Here is a 10,805-nt window from a genome sequence, read left to right on the forward strand (position 1 = left end):
ATTCCCAGTCCTCAGTTTTTTGGTTATTGATTCTTTGTATAGCTGGGTTTTTCTGGCATTCCCGTTACCGTATGGTACAAATGTCCTGTTGTGTCCCCTTATTGCTTTTGTGTGTGTGCGCCCCCTCCTAACGACCACTCGCATTCCCCTCCTAACGACAGTTCGCATCCTCCTCCTAACGACCGCTTGCCCCTCGTCGCACGCTGTCGCCGGATGCCCCCCCCACGGTGCGCCCCCGCACCCTCCTCCTGTTCTGGGAAGCCACTCCCTGCCGTGGACGCTTCTCCACTCCCTCCTTTCTTCGGGCGGCCAGTTCGGCTCCTGCCTCGGTCGACGCTGGTCGCACCCTCATCGGCTTTAAATAAACGAAGTCTTAAAGTACCGTGTGCGTCTTTCGCTGCATTCAACACAGCGACCGGACACGACAGTGGCGACGAGAAAGTGGATTCGACCCGCGCTACGCAACGCTATTGACAAGCCATGGCTACGCGAGGGTTTCCCAATCAGATACCAGAATTCAACGGCTCATCGTGGTCATCGTGGGTTGGACGCCTTCAGTTCTACTTTGAAGCTAACAACATCACAGACCCAGCCTTGAAGAGGGCCAACCTGCTGACGCTGTGCGGGGAGCAGACCTACGATACTGTCTGCGCCCTTATTCAGCCAAGCACACCAGCGGCAGTGTCTTACGACGACATCGTAAAAGCGCTGCAAAAGCACTACGACCCAAGGCCATCCGAGGTCTACAGCCGGGCTCGCTTCCAACGACGAGATCAACTGGGAGGAGAAACAGTGAGCGCCTACGTAGCAGCGCTCAAGAAGCTCGCTGCCGACTGCAATTTTGGAACGCTGTCGACAACAGCTACCGGGCAGGAAATGGACGCAGCTTCTTCTGCTAACACCACCATGCTTCCCTTGGACGTGATGTTACGCGACAGATTTGTGTGCGGACTGAGTGACGAGTCACTGCAGCAGCGCCTGTTCGCTGAGAAGGACCTCACATTCAGCAAAGCTTACGACATCGCCGTTCGAGCGGAGAGCGCCGGTCACCAGCAGAGAGGGATTCGCCGGAACACCGAGCCGGTACACCAGACAAGCAACCAGGTGCGCAAGCCTTCTGTTGTTGTAAAATCGGTCAAAAAGGCACAACGCTGCTGGCGGTGTGACGACCAACACAACCCCCAGGGATGTCGATTCCAGTCAGCCACGTGTAATTTTTGCCACAAGCGAGGGCATATCGAAAGAGCATGCATTACGAAACGGAGACTTGCCAAGATAAAGTCACCTTCCCAGCCTAATCACAGCGTCAACGCCTCAGAGAATACGCCGCTATCTGATCTCCATGGAACAACATCAGCAACACCATCTGTGTTGTACGACCTGAACACCATGAATCTCGGCACGCGACCGAAGATTTTTACAGAAGTAAGCGTACATCACCAGCTGATTAAGTTCGAGGTGGACTCCGGCGCAGCCTGTACTCTGATCAGTGAGGACACGTTCCGAACTTCATGGCCATCTGACGCACCCGCCCTGCAACAAGACGACACGCACCTGCGAACGTGGTCAGGACAGAATCTGCCACTATTGGGCTCTGCCAACGTGCAGGTTAACTACAACGGCCAGACCCATACGCTACCTCTGCTTGTTGTGAAGGGCACAGGATCAAGCCTTCTAGGGAGAAACTGGTTTTCTCCACTAGGCGTGATGATATGCGGCATACACCAGACGCCGAGCCAGAACATGGTTGAGCAACTGCAAGAGAAATACGAAAGAGTATTCTCGGAAGAGATTCCAGGAAACGAAGGGCCCCCGGTCACACTGGAGTTGTTGGACAACGCGCAACCCAAATTTCTGAAGGCCAGGCCGGTGCCGTTTGCTCTCCGAGATTCAGTTGAAAAAGAGTTGGACAAACTGGAGCAGCAAGGTGTCATCGAGCCGACGCAGCATTCAGAATGGGCCACACCACTTGTCGTAGTTCGCAAGAAGAACGGAACCATACGCCTCTGCGGAGACTACCGGAGCACCGTCAATCTTGCGACTAAAGCGTCCTCTTACCCGCTACCGACACCTGAAGAAGTATTCAGTGTACTACGTGGCGCAAGAGTCTTCAGCACATTGGACCTCACCCAGGCGTATCAGCAGCTGAAGGTGAGCGAGTCAACTGCTGAATTATTGGCAATTAACACACTGAAAGGCTTGTACAAAGTCAAGCGACTGCCTTTTGGCGTAGCTGCAGCCCCGGCCATATTTCAAAAATTCATGGAGACAGTGCTTCAGGGCATCCCAGGAGTTTGTGTCTACCTTGACGATGTCATCATCAGTGGCACTTCCACTGAAGAGCATGCAGTGCGCCTAGAGCTCGTTCTCGAAAGGCTAGCAAACGCTAATTTGTGCATAAGCAAATCGAAGTGCTGTTTTGCGGTGCCAGAGGTGCAATTTCTGGGACACCGAATTGATGCGGAAGGCATTCACCCTACCGAGGACAAAGTGCGAGCGATCACAGAAGCACGAGCTCCAACAAACAAGCAGGAGCTACAGGCTTTTCTCGGACTCTTGACGTTCTACGACCGGTTCTTGGAACAAAGAGCTACCGTGGCCAACGACTTATACCAACTCCTTCGGAAAGATGTGACATGGACATGGTCGCCACGCCATCAGCAGTCATTCGATGCCCTGAAAGACCTGATTCGAAGATGTACAGTCCTCCGCCACTACGACGAAAGGAAGCCTCTGCTTTTGGCTTGCGACGCATCACCGTACGGAGTCGGCGCGGTTCTATCGCAAACTGACGAGCAAGGAAGGGAAGCTCCCATCGCCTTCGCCTCACGTACGTTGTCGCAAGCAGAACGCAACTACGCGCAACTTGACAAAGAAGGGCTAGCCATCGTCTACGCGGCGACACATTTTCACCAGTACATTGCCGGCCGGAAGGTGACCTTTATAACCGATCACCGACCGCTATTGGGCATTCTGGGACCACAAAGGCCTATGCCACCAACTTTGTCTCCGCGAATGACACGTTGGTGCATCAAACTCTCAGCGTACGACTACGCTCTGGTCTACCGCAATGGGAGTAAACATCAAAACGCCGATGCGCTAAGCCGTCTGCCACTAGACGCAACTGTTGACGAACCATTTCCACCAGGAGACGTTCTGATGTTCGAAGCACTGCCAGAACCTCCGCTTACAGCAGGCACAGTTGCAGCATCTACGCAGAAGTGCGCAGCTCTCCGGCTAGTTTACACAGCTGTTCAACAAGGCAACGTGCATAAACTCAAAGGGGACAACTTCGACGCTTACCGCAGGCGAGCTACAGAGTTGAGCACCCATCGCGGCTGCATCATATTTGGGTCCCGAGTTGTGATGCCGAGAGAACTACGCGCACAAGCTATGTCTCTCATCCACGCCGGACATCGGGGCATCGTTGCAATGAAAAAGTGTGCCAGAAGCTACATGTGGTGGCCTGGCATTGACAACGACATCGAAACAGTGGTGCGAGAATGCAAGCCTTGCCAGAGCAGCCGGAGCGCCCCGCCGAAAGCTCCTGTCCCAGAATGGGAAAAGCCAGACACACCATGGCACACACTGCACATTGATTTTGCAGGACCAATTGAGGGCTGCACTTTCCTTGTGGTCGTAGATGCCTATACAAAGTGGCTTGAGATAAGGCAAATGGGACAGACGACTTCGGCAGCAGTCATTGACAACCTCCGATCACTATTTGCAACGTTCGGCCTGCCGCGCAAGGTAGTGTCGGACAACGGAACACCGTTTGTGTCTGCGGAGATCCTCAAGTTTTATCGCGACAACGGGATCTCATCAGTTACATCGGCCCCCTACCACCCAGCGACAAACGGACAAGCCGAGCGCTACGTAGCCGAGCTAAAACGCGCCCTTGAAAGAGATCAGACAGGCTCGCTGCAGCGCCGCCTTGCGCGCTTTCTCTTCAAGCAGCACACGACGGTTCAGAGCACAACAGGCGAGACCCCCTCGAAAATGATGTTCGAGCGTGAAATGCGAACCCAGCTCACAGCCATCCTCCCCGAGCCAAAGGCAGAGACGTTCCGGGAAGAAAAAGCAATTCCGCGCTGCGGCACGCTTAATGAGGGGCAGCGCGTCCTCGCCCGACAGTTTCTGAAAAAGCCACGCTGGGAGGAAGCTACAATTGTCAGACGCATAGGCCTGCGCTCTTGGCTCGTCAACATACATGGCACAGTAGCACACCGACATCTCAACCAGCTGCGTAGATTTATGACGCCGTCTGAGAGCTGTCCGCCAGCGGAGAGAACACGTGCACCATTTTCCCACATAGCCTGGCACCTCTTCCCGGAAGAAGAGACTTCGCCCAGGACAGACCTAGGAGACACAGCGAACAACAGCCAGCCTACAAGTGTTTCTCCCCCGAGCGCACAAAGCCAGCGCGCCTCCACGCGTGAGCGCCGACCCCCTGCACGATACCAGGCAACTTTCTAAGGGGGAAGGAAGTGTTGTGTCCCCTTATTGCTTTTGTGTGTGTGCGCCCCCTCCTAACGACCACTCGCATTCCCCTCCTAACGACAGTTCGCATCCTCCTCCTAACGACCGCTTGCCCCTCGTCGCACGCTGTCGCCGGATGCCCCCCCCCACGGTGCGCCCCCGCACCCTCCTCCTGTTCTGGGAAGCCACTCCCTGCCGTGGACGCTTCTCCACTCCCTCCTTTCTTCGGGCGGCCAGTTCGGCTCCTGCCTCGGTCGACGCTGGTCGCACCCTCATCGGCTTTAAATAAACGAAGTCTTAAAGTACCGTGTGCGTCTTTCGCTGCATTCAACACAGCGACCGGACACGACATGTCCCAAAGCGACTAAGGCTATGAGAGACGCCGTAGTGGAGGGCTCCGGAAATTTCGACCATCTGGGGTTCTTTAACGTGCACTGACATCGCACAATACACGGGCCTCTAGAATTTCTCCTCCAGAGAAGTTCTAGAGGCCCGTGTACTGTGCGATGTCAGTGCACGTTAAAGAACCCCAAGTGGTCGAAATTTCCGGAGCCCTCCGCTACGGCGTCTCTCATAGCCTTAGTCACTTTGCGACGTTAAGCGCAAGGCGGATTTCAGGGCAAAAAAAATTTTAGCTTTGAATGGCTATGTGCATATTGAAAACGTTTGCTGTGGTGGGTATCGGGCGAATACTTTAACTCAATATAATTACCTCACAAAGTTTTATTGTTGTTGTTGTTGTTGTTCACCTCATAGGATGGCGCATACCCACAGAGGGGGATCGGCCAAGAAGAGGGGTGCCTTCTAGACAAGCAGAAGCACATCGTTTTTTTTTTCTCTCTTCTTCCTCCATTGCGGTGGAAAGATACCTCGTTTTTGTAAAATAATATTCGACGAAGAGTATCATCTTAGTTTGAGAGGTCTCCTTTGATTTATTAAAAATGTTAACGAACAAGGCGTACCTCTCAGTTACTTAGGCTTGAGGGGTGCGAATAATGCTTTCTCGAAACCTAATCGAATGCACTGGCTTTGCTACCCCATCGATTAAGAATAGCGTAGCTAAAAATGAATCGAATACAGATCTAAACGAAAAAGAACAGAATCGAATACGAATGGAATATTTGTGCGGTTACTCGCTGCTCTGCGAATATTCGTAAAAATGACTACGCACTACAGCGGTTCTCCTTGTACGCGGATCAAAGCGATTTACCTCCCCTGCCTTTACGTTCTTCTTTCTTTCTCTCTCTCTCTCTGGCTTGCGTGGTCTGTCTGCAGCATAATTCGTCGAAACTGTACCATTTCTTTTCTTCGTTTGTCCTATTTTAGAGTGCTTTACGATGGAAGTGGGCGTGTCAAAATTCAGGTGCGGCACCTCCTACGGCAATAGCGTCTGCAACTGCTCCCTCTTATCTTCATAGCTCTGCCATTCATAGAGTATACCGGGTGTTTTTTTTTAGAAGGTCCAAAATTTTTAAAGAAAGGAAAATTTCTTTAGATTTATTTTAACCCTGGGGCTATACTGAGGGCTACGGCGGACACCAGGTAAGAGGCAAACTACTTTAATTAGTTCGCTGATTAACTGAATACGTTAATTAACTTTTATAATTTTTATTTTAGGGGCTATGTTGTATTACCAGAATTGGAGATCGTCTTCCAAACAGTCCAGCTAAGAAAAAAGATTTTCATGAGAAAATTTTTTGCGCGCGTAACGAAGCGAGAAAAAGTCACCCTGGTAGGCAGCTTCACACTGTAACACAGCGTCTGTGAGCGCCTGTGACGTAGACCGCTCCGCCCTGCACTTTGTGTCAATGCGTTTTTGTTCCAGCGCGGCATTCCGTGAGGCCGCGGAGCGAAGCGAGATAAGAAGCGATAGCGCAGGCCGCCAGTCCGGGACGCCTGACGCAAAGCGCAGGGCGGAGTGAACTACGTCAGAGGCGCTCCCGCCGCTGCGTTACTGTGTGAAGATGCCTACCAGGGTGAATTTTTCGCGCCTCGTAACGTGCGTGAAAAATTTTTATTTAAAATCTTTTTTCTCCGTTGGACTGTTTAGAGGACGATCTCCAATTCTGCGAATACAACATATCCCCTAAAACAAAAATTAAAAAAGTTAATTAACATATTTAGTTAATCAGCGAACTAATTAAAGCAGTTTCCCTCTGGCCTGGCGCCCGCCGTAGCCTCCACTATAGTGCCAGTGCTAAAATAAATCTAAAGCAATTTATCTTTTTTTTTTAATTTTGGACCTTCTAAAAGAAAACACCCGGTATAGGTGACATAACGATACCCATCGTAGAGGTTTCAAGTTTTGATGCCCCTAGATAGTTAAAAAGAGAAGCAACCTTTCCTAAATGCATGAAAGCTTTTCTAAGGATTTCGAATTGTTCGAAATCTGCCGCGCATCTGAAGCGGGCAATTATTCGCTCGTCTGAGATTGTTTCGGCTTCAGCTTCTCGCCATCGTGGCTCCAGTGACGTCAACATAAAAGCCTGGGTTTCCTTATATGTCGTCCGAACAGGATGCAACCAGTCCTCTTTCTCCGGACTATTGGGCCAAGCCTGCCTGACGAGAATACTGCAGCTGCGTCCAGTATTGCTATCGAAGGGCCTGCATGGAAATCTGATGCGGAGCACCTGAGTTTGGAAACTGTTCTGGCCCGTTATGTTCTTCCCGCAAGTTATTTGTATAGAACTGGAGGTTAACACGTCTGCGCAGTGTAAGATGGTTTGGTTTATGGGGTTTAACTCTTTCGCTACCGCGCCATAGGCCATCGATCGCATATGATCGATTTAAGTCGCTCGCGCAAAAAAGTTCATTTTGGAGAGTCGTGTACGTGCTCCGCCATCTAGCTAGCGAGCTCAACAACTGCTCTTTCGATTGCAGCCTTGGTTTCAGTGGTTTGACATGAGGGGGCGCCGTGAAAAATAAAACTTTGAAAGGGCGCAGCGGCGTCAGCCGGAGAAAATAGCGTCCGCGTCGCCGCGCGCTCCTCGAAAACGAAAGCTGACACCGAGTACGTCGGCCGGTTTCGGTTTCGTTTTTTGCGACGAAAGCAGCGGTTATTAGTCGGGCAACAATGTACAAACGTCGGATTTCGGTTTCGACAGCGAGACTTCGCCTCCGGAGCCTGGAACGTCAGCGCGTACTTGCATGCAAGTTCTGTTTTCGTTCGCTGTGGGTTTTCTGCGGTTCATACGGTTTGTAATTGATGAGAGTGGTTTATTTTTGTGCTTCAGGGTCTTCACAACGTATGGCGAAGGCAGTTTGCCAAATGCTCAAGGTCGCGTCGCGTTTTTCAACCAAGACGACAGCTAGGTGTCCATATCGGCACATCGCTGCGGAGCGGCGCTCGGAGATTAGCTCGACTTCTCGACTTTTTTTTTTGATGCTCTTCACGGCGGAAATGATGACGATCGTGTGCGGAAACACTAATAAGTATGCATGGATGAAGATTTTCAGCAAGTTCGGCGTGACGGCTCATGGGAAGACGTGAATCTGTTGGAGATGCTGATGTTCATTGGAATCATCATATACATTGGAATTCTTGACCTTCCGCGACTTTATTTCTACTGAAATACCAGAATAATCTCTTCTGGTCCTCTGCCATCAAAAATCATTTCTCAAAATTGGTTTTTCGCTTTTTTTGTTTGTTTTTTTTGCACGTAACGGACCCGGATGATTCAGTGGCGGCAGCATCTATTGGCAAGACTTGGAAAGTGTCCTGGCTTTCGAACCACATCGCTAAAACTTATTTCATTGATTCTCATGTTTTAGAGCTTGCCTAAAATGCCAAATTTTATCAGCTGGCTTTCAGGGAGCAGCTCATTCAAGAAATCTTCGGGTATGATGAGGGAAATGAAGTCCACGCCCCCAATCCTCCCATAGAATCCATTCAACACCAACCAAAAAAAATTAAAAAAAGAAGAAATTGCAAGCTCGGCTATCAGAGAACAAGGGAGGAACAAAGATAAAACCTTATGTGAAGCACCTGTCAGTCTACCATTGCTTCACATCTTCACCCGTGATTGCTCTTCACAGTGGCACCACAGTCATGACCCCTGACTTGACAGGCCATGGAAAGTGCAGTAAATTTTTCTCATAGCTGAAACTGTGAATATTGACAGCTATAAACATGTGCAACAGTTTGTATATTCCAGTTTTCCTCTAATCAAGTTCTGGCTTAGTGCAGCCGGTAATTTTTGTTTTTGCTATATACTTTTTTTGTGTTTTAGCAAATTTCACAAATAAATGTTCATTTACTTTCGCACACACAACTCTTCTGTTTATTTCATTCAGAAGTGTAACTAATAAGCTACAATTTCATGCATTGCAATATGTGCTGGGTGTATTAGTTCTTGTGAAAAAAATTTTTATTTCCGTACACTCCAAATCGTCCATTTTTCTGCGGTAGCGAAAGAGTTAACGTCCCAAAGCGACTGAGGCTATGAGAGACGCCGTAGTGGAGGGCTCCGGAAATTTCGACCACCTGGGGTTCTCTAACGTGCACTGACATCGCACAGTACACGGGCCAACGGAGATATCGATGGGTATACAGGATCATGATTCAACGTTAGGTTTTCGAGATTCTGATGTTTTCAATAAAGGGCCCGATAAGGGCGATAAACAAGGCACGTCTGACGCGCGAGGCTTTTCTTTGAGAGTAGACAAGGTACAAAAAAGTAATTCTTCGGACAGCTGGTGGAGCATTCAGGATTGCGACCGCCACAGTTCGCATGAGTCAAATATTGTTTTTAGTGTATAAAAATGACAATGCATACAAAAATAAATTTCACAAGTACGATTTTCGCAACAGTAGATGCACAAGCGTTAGCTGAGCACCAAGAAATTGCTGCGCACATGCAATGACGCAGTCTTTGGTGTATTTCCCCGCTTCGATCACTATACGTACGTGTAAGTGTAGCATTTCATTTATTTACCCTATACGGGCTCATAAGAGGACATCACATAGTGGCTGAGAAAAGCTCCAGTACACAATAAAAGAAATACAAATATGATTACAAAGTACAAGAACAACCGCACTTCCCTGTAACCGTCTAAATTGAAAAAGTTTACGTTTTAGGTTTATGGGGGTTTAACGTCCCAAAGCAACTCAGGCTATGAGGGACGCCGTAGTGGAGGGCTCCGAAGTTTCAACCACCGGAGGTTCTTTAACGTGCACTGACATCGCACAATGCACGGGCCTCTAGAATTTCGCCTCCAGGATCGAACCCGCGTCTTTCTGGTCAGCAGCCGAGCGCCATAACTGAGCCACCGCGGCGGCCAAAATAATAATAAAAAACTATAGAAAGTTAAACGCCAGACATCCGCTGAGGAATACTAAACACTTAACTGAAGTCATGAATGACATTTCATTTGATCTTTCGACTGATAGTGTGCCATAGCAAGTGCAGAAGACGCGTTCTCATTTGCCTAGCAGCAACTAAGTACGAGCAGACATCTAGCGGGGAAATATGATAGTGGACCGAAAGTTGAACGGAGGGATGACAAAATTGCAACGTTAGGATTTGGCGAAACTCTGAAACTCTCTACAAAGCAGCGTGCAACTTTGCAGAGAAAGATTGTAGTCTTTGCAGTGAACACGAGGTAAGCATGGTTTGCTTCAAGTTCTGTGAGGATATTGCTGTCAGAGAAGGGTTGGAGTATCATTCTATGTCCGTCGAAACTTCATGATCATTGGTTTTCGAACGAGTATCTTATCAGTCTGAAGCACTCCTGAAGAACTGTTGCTTTTGAAACAATGAATTAATTTTACGCTGTTGCAGTTTTCTTCTGCCTGATGAATGACTCTGATGAACTACGAAGACAATCTACAATGCAGAGCTAAGCAGCTGATCCGCCTTCGAAGGATTCTTTGCGGTGTGCAAGCGGCAGAAGCAGGGGAAGAAGAACATTCTTCATGACGTGAGTTAATGCCTCGCTGTTATTTAAATTGTTATTGTTTTTTTTTAGGAAAGAAAATGGCGCAGTATCTGTGTCAGATATCTCGGCGGATACCTGAACCGCGCCGTAAGGGAAGGGAGGAAAGTGGGAGTGAAAGAACAAAGAGAAATAGGTGCCGTAGTGGAGGTCTCCGGGATAATTTCGACCACCTGGGGTTCTTTAACGTGCAGTGACATCGCCCAGCATACGGGCGCCTTTTGCGTTCCGCCTCCATCGAAACGCGGCCGCCGCGGTCGGGTTTCGAGTAAACCATAATTCAACGTTTAGTTGTTTCTACATGTATTTCCGATGGCACATTTCATGCTACAAACACCTCAGGCGAGAGCGGGCCCTCCCTGAGAATTTCAGGTAAATATCTACGCTCACGT

This window comes from Amblyomma mixtum, chromosome 6 (assembly GCF_055824585.1).
Source record: "Amblyomma mixtum isolate Tamu chromosome 6, ASM5582458v1, whole genome shotgun sequence".
Classification (NCBI taxonomy): Eukaryota; Metazoa; Arthropoda; class Arachnida; order Ixodida; family Ixodidae; genus Amblyomma; species Amblyomma mixtum.